Consider the following 8389-nt stretch of genomic DNA (forward strand, 5'->3'; position numbering starts at 1 on the left):
ACAGCTTTGCGGTATGCAGACCATATATGCTATTCAAATACTGAAAAAAGGTGTCATTTTATCTTTGATCACCTTGGAATGTAAATGATAGAAATATGGCTTTTAATGTAACTTACTGGGGCTGGGGAAGTGAGAGAGGCTGTTTAATATAGAGTCTTCACTTGATAAACATTAGACATGGATGAGTCTAAAAAGGGAAGGAGAACTAACAATTCAACAAAGAATTTTACAGATGCAATCAAGATATTTTCCAGAGCTGAAAAAAATATTTTTGGATAACACCTCCCAGAATCCCCCAGATAGATTCTGGGAACTGTAGTCCAAAAATAATGTGTTCCAAACTATAGTATTTTAAAGAGCACTTGATGGGGGTAGTAAATGATACTAACGTAGGATTCCTCAAGGACTGCTTCTTCATATCATCATCATCATCATCATCATCATCATCATCATCATCATCATCATCATCATCATGATGATGTTCCGTCAAGTCAATTCAGACTTATGGCCACTCTTTCCAGGGTCTTCCAGGTTAAAAAAATATGTATATACCCAGAAGCAATTTCCCATTCCCTTCTTCTGGGCACCCTGGGACTGTGCAGCTGGCCAAAGGCTGCCCAGGCTGACTCTACTCACTGAAAGCACAGTGGAGAATTGACCTCCCAACCTCTGGCTCCACAACCAGATACCTCAACCACCGAGCTATCAATAAAATTATATAAAGACAGGATTCCTCAAGGACCACCTCATCATATAACTGAGTCAAATATCCTTTCTTTCCATGCTAAGGATTCAGTAAGATCTCAGTACTGTCCTAGTTACAGACTAAAAGGTCATTTCACTTTGAGGAGGTTTGCAATAATACAGTCATGGATCCCTGCCACTGGCATACCTTGTTTCCTGAGATGCAGGCCCTTGTATAAATTAGCCTAGAAGAAAAATTGGAAGCTGGTTCCATTCCTATAAGAAAACTCTTATACACAGATTCTCTGCTATCCCATTCTCATCCTCTTCCATCATTGTTGTTGGTTGTAATGGTATTAATCACAGTCCAACCCCAAAGCAATGTGCAATAAAGTGAAAAACTGAAGAACAATTATAAAAGCCAATTTTAAAAATTCAGAGATAGATACTCAACACTGATTCCTTTGCTATATCCAGATTTGGGGGGAAGGGTGGGCAGGAGGGCAGAGTCAAAAAGATGTTCTCCATGCAGTGGTGTTGGACTCAGCAAGTGTTCAACAAGATTGAGTATCTATGACTTATGCTTATAAGCACCTGTTCAACTGGAAATCCACATTAACTCACTTTATTTACCGACTCCCTGCCTGTTCAGAAATTACCACTATACACAAGATCAGTCTGCCCTCCCTTATGTGACGCCTCAAGACTGGTCAAGAGGGACTGTTCTAGTTATGCTGTCCAGTGTGTGTGATGGTGATGCCAGTGTATTATTGAATCACTACAATAGATCATAGAACCATGACGTTGGAAAGGGCCTATAAGGCCATCAATTCTAATCCCCTGCTCAGTGCAGGAACACAATTCAAAGGATATCTGCCAGTTGGTTGTCTAAATTTCTCTTGAATGCCTCCAGCGTTGGAGCACTCCCCACCTCTTGAGGTAAATGGTTCCATTGCCATACTACTTTAACAGCTAGGAGGTTTTCCCTGATATTCAACTGAAATCTGGCTTCCTGTAACTTGAGCCTATTGTTGCATGTCCTTCACTCAGGGATGATCAAGAACAGATCCTGCTCCAGCTCTGTGTGACAGCCTTCCAAATATTTGAAGAGTGCTATCCTATCTCCCTCCAGTCTTCTTTTCTCAAGGTTAAACATATCCACTTCTGTCTGTCTTTCCTTATAAGGTTTGGTTTCGAGCCCCTGATCATCCTTGTTGCCCTTCTCTGAACTTGTTCCAGTTTGTCAGCATCCTTCTTGAATTGTAGTGTCCAGATCTGGACACAGTCTTCTAGATCAGGGGTCCCCAACCCAGTGTCTGAAGCCCAATGCCAGTCCGTGGCCTTGGCAGGACTGGGCTGTGGAGACAACCCCCCACATGCACACCCCACACCCCCACACCCCGCCCAACTGCACTCATGGGTGCCCTGCCCCCTGCAAGCGTGCCCCAAACCATCCACGCATGTGTGCGAGCATGCCCCACCCCCATGAGCGCACCCCACACCATCTGTGTATACACACGAGTGCATCCCAGCTCCCGTGAGCACACGCCGCACCATCTCACATGCACACAAGTGCGCCCGGCGCCATCCACGCATGGACCCCACACCCCCAACAGGTCCACAGGTTGGAAAAGGTCGGGGACCACTTCTCTAGATGATGCCTAATGAGTGTCAAATAGAGGGAAACTAATAGAAAGCCCAGTGTTTGTACAAAGGACCTATGCTGGGGTAGCTGTGTGAATAAGCCTTCATTTCTCTCATCTTTCTAATAGCACCCTAAACTAACTAGACATACGTATTTTTTTTACAAAAGTATGTATTAGGGCAGTGAATATTTGCTGCATCACTTTAAAGACCTAAAAATTAATGGAAAGCCATTGTGTAGTTTGACAACAGGCTGCCCTGCCCTAATACTCATTTATTTTCCATTGTGTCTCTAGGTCATTAACTTTTTAGGCTAGAAAAATAACTCTCCCTACATTTGTCATTTATACATTTGAGAGCATGCACAGAATCTCTCTCCAGACCAGTCCTACAACACCAGTCACACAAACATCACATAACAGTTGAACCATTTCAAAGCACACATTCAGACTGGAAGCCAAATGGGCTGGCCAGCTACAAGGCTGGCCCATCAGTCAACTGCATCAATATATAAAAGTTAAATGCAATCAGTAAAGAGGTAACTGGGGGATTTTCTAGACAGATAAGATTATTTAGATACATATAAACAAACATTTAAACTTGTTGGTGTCAGGATCTGGCCCACATTGCCCTGGCAGCTGCAGGATCAGGGCCAGCTTGTCCCAGGAATAGCCTGGTGTTTGCAGGATCAGGCCCTGGCCTGTGTAGCAGCTGCTGGGCCACTCATGAGGCTCACCTGGAAACCTGGAGGGAAGACCTATTTAAGAAGTGGTTCTCCTTCCTAGAATTTTTCTTAACCACAAAAGTTTTTGGCTGTGCTGCTTCTGAGCTTGAGTTCTTGTGTTCCAGTGCTTTTGCCTGCAGCATCTCTATGTCTGGACTCCTGTCCTCCTGCCCCTGCTTTGGTCCCTGCTTTGGTCCCTGCTTGCTTCTGCTGGTCTTCTGAATCTCAGTGCCTTGTTCTGGCTCCATGCTCCCGGTCCTGCAACCTGGCTCCCAGCCTGGTGCTCCTGCGTCCCCTTGGTCATGGCCAGCTGCACAGTGAGTGTCTTTGGACTTCATACCTTTTGTGGTGGACTGGGTTGTGGTGCTCTTGTCTAGGGTGAGAGGATGCCTGTGAGATCTTGGACTTTAACACCTGGCTTTCTCACAATTGCTCCAGTTTGTTTTTTCATAATTGTATCTCTTGAATTCTGATTTCAGCAACATCTTGTCCATGTGAATCATCTGCTGATGTCATGTTTACAAGCAAATGGTTATTTCCCTGCCCCCCAAAAAACTGTGGGTGACACCCATGATCTTGGTAACACCCATTTCCAGAGTCGCCCTTGCAATTTTCCCATTAATTTTCCATTCATAAGTATTGCCACTCCCAATCACACCCAAGGAACCGTTAATGTAATAATGGAGATAGTTTAAAACATGATAAAATTAAAAGGTAGGCAACGGCAGCTGGAAGAGTCTGGGAGACCCAAATTAGTCTACACTATTGTTCTTGGACCTTTGCAGAATGATGTCAGGCTTGGTCAAAAGAAGATGTGAGTGTATTTCTTAGACACAGCGTAAGTATTAATACACAAATCCCATTTACTTTCAGATGATATTATGTTCATTATCCAAAGAGTACGCTAAAGGAGAGAAGATACCAGGAAATATTTTATGAAAATAGAGTGTAAATTCAGCTTTGTTCCAAGAAAACACAAAAGTTGAGTTCTCCTCTTTGATTCCCTAACTTTGGAGGAGGGGGAATGACCTTCACTTACTTGGGGTAAAATGTAAGGAGGACCTAAGTTATATTAGTGTGCCCATGTTTTGAGTGAAGATGGGTGGTTTTGTCTGTGATCCATATTTCCTTATTTAGGGGGTGTATCTTCAACTGTAACTTCAGGTAAGTGGAGGTTCCTCCCTACCCACCCACCCCATTTGAGGAATCAAAGAAAATTTAGACATGTGTGTCAGGAAAGAAAATATGTCTGTAATTAATAATTTAAGCAAGTAGGTGGTGTTCTTTTGTTTTTTACAGCTACCATATAAAAGCAAGCAGTAATGACTCAGTGTACAAAGCAGCCCAATGGCTCCCAACTAGATCTAGATAAATCTCTGAGGAAACCATACTGACTCGCAAAAGAGGAAGAGATGCCATTTTAAACTGCCTCTCATATGATAAGTAGTTAAATAGAAATCTGCCCCCTATGGGGAACTGGTGTGCTGCTCAGTCTTCTTCTGGGAAAAATATATCCAGGATCAGACATGCTCCATCAAAAGCTTGTACCATCTAAAAGGGGGTATTGAGAAAATCATAAACTCTGACCCCTTTACTGCCATTCCACGTTGTCCATTGGGATAAAGACACAGGCAGAGATTTTCGGCCTTTCAAAACGTTTCAGGAATGAAAGGGATAATTGCTGTGTCAGTGAATAATAGCATTATTTAAAAGATGCTCCAAACTCAATCAGGCTACACTATTTATTTCTGTGGGGGAGATAACATGGAAGTCTCTCATCAGTCATAAGTACACAGTGGCTAAATCTACTGTATAATTAAGGACTGTTTTGTACCCAGTATTTCAGTGCCAGCCTCAAATTTCAAGGCAGCCTTATAGTTCAAGCAACAGAACTTTTAAGAGTCTTTTTGAAAGCCTGCCTTACTCACAGGCAGATATGCTAATTAATTATTTAAAATACATATTTCAATCAGGCAACTGTAATATGCACAAAGACATATTTGTTTATGTAAACAAGGAATGGGAATTATTTCTACACATATGCTGATAACATACATCTGAAATACGTGGGCATGCAAAACTCACTGCAGAAATTGATAAGAGGGCTCAACATTGTTTTCTACAGCATCAATTGTGATGTTTCAACCATAGGCACAGTGACATCACAGCTTCTTCAGGGCAAAAAGGAAATCCCGGAGCAAACAGAAGATCTGAAGGAAGGCAAATTGTGACTAAGAGGCTGTTTAACTCTGAGATGCAAACAGCATCAAAGGGTGATTACTTCTCTGGGGATTATGTCATGCCAGATGTTTGAAATAGAGGCCAGATGTTCATTCTAGGTATGTATGTAATAGCATCAACAAAGGGGGGAGGCACGTGTTCATAAGTGCCCACAGTGAGAACTAATAGCTTGTAAGGGCTCTTGTTGTCTAGAAACATGTCACACAGCTGCCTCCCTCTGCTGAAAGAAGTGGGATGTAGGCAACCATAGGATTATGCCAGGTAGTGCTTTTCCAAAAGAGAATGAACCCTGCTACAATGCAACAGATCTATGTTTATTAAAATAAAGTCATACTGTGAACAAGGCTAGTGAATTTTAGAGTTGTCTTATTTTGGGGGGGAGATAAAACAATTGACTCACCAGAAACTGATGGACTGAAACTCCCCTGAGCCTTAGGTAGTATCACCAACAATGAGAAAGTTGCACTTAAACAACATCTGGAAGGTTGTACTTTGTTGATGCCTGCCTTATCTCCTGGTCCTTTCCATCCACATCAGAGGTAGGGAACCCTTGGCCATCCAGATGTTTTGAGCTCCCATCAGGCCCTCCCAACATAGTCAGTGGTAAGGCACCGTGGTTGTTGTAGTCTGTAATCTTTAGAGAGGCTAAGATCTGTCACTCCTACTGTTCATTATGAGTTGGCTGCAGGCTTATTCATGCTTAGAGCCGGCTCACTGAAATCAGTGGGACCTTACTTTGTAACTAATAAGTTATCCAACTGATTTCCCTGGGTTTATTTACCAGGAGCACATCTGCATCCAATGCCACATAAGATAAACCTGCTGGTCTATTAGCAATTGTGTATGAGCTGATAGGTCACATCTTGAGCTATGAAGATCTGATTTTCCATTTGGATAGGACACTGAAAGGAACTCGCATACCAATAAGTATGCAGCTTGCTGAGGGCCAAATGTTGTTTGCATAATTATCTTGTAACTGCACTGAGAATGCTGCAGCACAACATCTAAACCCTTTTATATTTAACTCTAATATATATAAGGGTTTAGATGTTGTGCTAGAGCACTTTCAGTGCAGTTTAACCACTGTGCCATGAAGATTATACATGCCTCATCACAAGGATCACTAAAACCTTGCTTCCATCTCCTCTTGGGAGAATTTTTTAGCTTGATGTCCTGCATCAATAGAAAGACAAGTGGGTCCTAGATTAAACCAAGTCTGAACATCTATAGAAGCAAAAGAGAGAGAGAGAGACGAAGCAGAGGCTGTGTTGTGGGCACCCTAAGTCCTATCCTGTGCAGTGGTTCTTAACCTTTGTTACTCGGATGTTTTTGAACTGCAACTCCCAGAAACCCCAGCCAGCACAGTTGGTGGTGAAGGCTTCTGGGAGTTGCAGTCCAAAACTCCTGAGTAACCCAAGGTTAAGAACCAGTGCTGTAATGTTTTGCTCTTTGCCCATTTTGGAATACAATGTGAAGACTAACATTAGCATGCTTCCAAATATAGAAGTGTTGTTTGCATAATTATGTTTTAAACTGCACTGAAAGTGCTCCAGCACAACATCTAAACCCTTTTATATTTATATATATAAGTTAAATAGAAATCAAAATGACAAACAAGCAGCAAAAACAGAACAAAAATACTGTAAATACAAAGATGGTGCCTTGAAGACTACTATACTTATTTCATTATAAGTTTCCATGGATTATGATCCCCTTCCTCAGACACATGCAATCTTTAGCAACCAGTATACGCTGCAGGGGCAGGAAGCTAGTAAAGTCAGTGAATATGAATACAGGCAGAGAAAATGAAATTTCAGTGGGACAACAGCATTAGTAACAAGTAATTAATTCTGCAACTGTAGATCACAGAAACATTCTGACAATTGCTAGCCTATCAAGTAAGCATAGGCTGTTCTTTGACATATAAATATGTTGCACTCCAGCAATCCCTAGAATGCTGCAGTCTAGCAGTACCTGTATCTTAAAGACTCATCTGTTGCCTAGCCTTGCTCTGTGGCATAGATTCCTTTAAGCAAAACCTGAAAGGAACGCTACTAGCTCATGGGACATTATAGAGAATTTTTCTTTAGAACAAGCATTGGGTTTGAAGTCTCCAATTCCTCTCAGACCTCTAATTCTTGCTATAATACCCCAACTTCATTTTTCTCTCTTTTTAATTTACATGTTTTCTTTTTCCCTTATAGTTCTAGTTCCCTTAAAGTGAAGGTAAGATATACATATGAAACTTTGGTCTCTTCTGATTTTTTTAAAAATGCCACATTCTTCTTCTCCCTATTTCCCTTCTCCTGGCAACTGGGTGTCGTCATAGCTGTTCTAACGTTGCCTGTGGTGCATGCCATTCCTAATGTCCCATCCAGACCAGTCTCCAAGGGTTTCCAGCCATGATGATGTCTTCATAGCATTTATTTTTCCCATTCATTTTACTTTTAATGATCAGCTCTAACGGTACAAATTATCATTTCTTTAGTGACCAGTGTATTCTAATTTTTTCTGTTTTGTGATTTTTCATGATTGCATGGTTTTTCTTGGCACCTTAATACTACTTCACTGGCCACTCTCTCCATCCAAGAGATGCTTAACGTCCTACAATACATCCAGGTTTCAGATACTATGACTTTCTATTTTTTAGTATCATTATGTAAACACCATGATTCCATGCCATGCAGCAAGAACCAAGAAGGCAAAATACTATAGCATGCACCAATTTTAAGTATTTTCTGCCTATTATATCCTTCATCTTACATAAGTTGCTCTGAGCCATCCCTGTTCTGACTTTTACAGCTTGACTATGTTCTCACTGTCCGCTTAACCAAACCCCAAAGTACTTAACACTTGTCAACATGTTCCATATTTTTATTTTCAATCTTTAACTGCATTTCATGGTTCCTTGATTTTTATTGATTGCTATGCACTTGGTCTTAATAGTCTTGACCATGTTCATTCCTCTGTTGGCTTTACTGAGTAACCTTTGCAGACCATCTAAATTGTCAGTCTGTAATCATAATTAGATAATTTTGTACCTCAGGCAAGAATATAACATCACAAACCCCATTCCATCCCCAGAACCAGGTTGCT

The sequence above is a fragment of the Pogona vitticeps genome, chromosome 2, assembly GCF_051106095.1.
Source record: "Pogona vitticeps strain Pit_001003342236 chromosome 2, PviZW2.1, whole genome shotgun sequence".
Classification (NCBI taxonomy): Eukaryota; Metazoa; Chordata; class Lepidosauria; order Squamata; family Agamidae; genus Pogona; species Pogona vitticeps.